The sequence below is a fragment of the Ovis canadensis genome, chromosome 5, assembly GCF_042477335.2.
Source record: "Ovis canadensis isolate MfBH-ARS-UI-01 breed Bighorn chromosome 5, ARS-UI_OviCan_v2, whole genome shotgun sequence".
Lineage (NCBI taxonomy): Eukaryota > Metazoa > Chordata > Mammalia > Artiodactyla > Bovidae > Ovis > Ovis canadensis.
The window spans coordinates 57,266,538-57,267,336 of NC_091249.1; positions in this window are offsets into that span (position 1 = coordinate 57,266,538).

Below are 799 nucleotides of genomic sequence, written 5' to 3' on the forward strand. Positions count from 1 at the left end.
TCTGAAGTCACAAACAGTTGCTTCTGTATTACTCTATAAATCACAGAAGTTAGCCCGTATGCAGTGTGGGAAGGGACTATACAAGGACATAAACAACAGGGAATAGGATCTGTAAGAATCATCTTGGAAGGGTAGTTACACCAATCCAAACCATAATTTTCCTTTATGTGATTCAAGCAGTTTACCTAGAGAAAAAAACTCCATAAATGAACAGTAAAATCTACTCTTAAAATATTGGTTCAATTTCCTTTCCAGTCCTTATTTACATGCATAACCTGTGTACATTAACACAGAACACTCCACCCAACTATACATTCTTTCCAAAGTGCACTCAGAACATTCACTAGGGTGTATTTACTAAGGTAACCCATATTCCAGATCGTAGAATAAGTCTCAATAAAGGTAGAAGGATTCAAGGCATATAAGGTTTTGAATATGGTATCTTATTCATTCATGAACACCCATATACCTGGCCTTGGGGCTCCAGGTATATCTGACCATGGCAGAGTTAAGGTAGAAATCAGTAATAGAAACATCTCTGGAAAATCCCTCAATATATAGAAACTGAATAATACACATCTATATAACCCATTGGTCAAAGAAAAATTCCAAAGGAAAAACTAGATAATATTTATCTTTTCAGTTTATAAATTTATAAAAGTATAAAATCATAGTTTTGAAAATGTGAGTTCTCTCTGTGGGAAGATTTTTAAATAAAAATTTAATTTCTTTATAAATATACAGGTTTGGGTAATTTGTTTATTCTTGAGTGAAACTTGTTCGTTTGGGTTCCAATGAA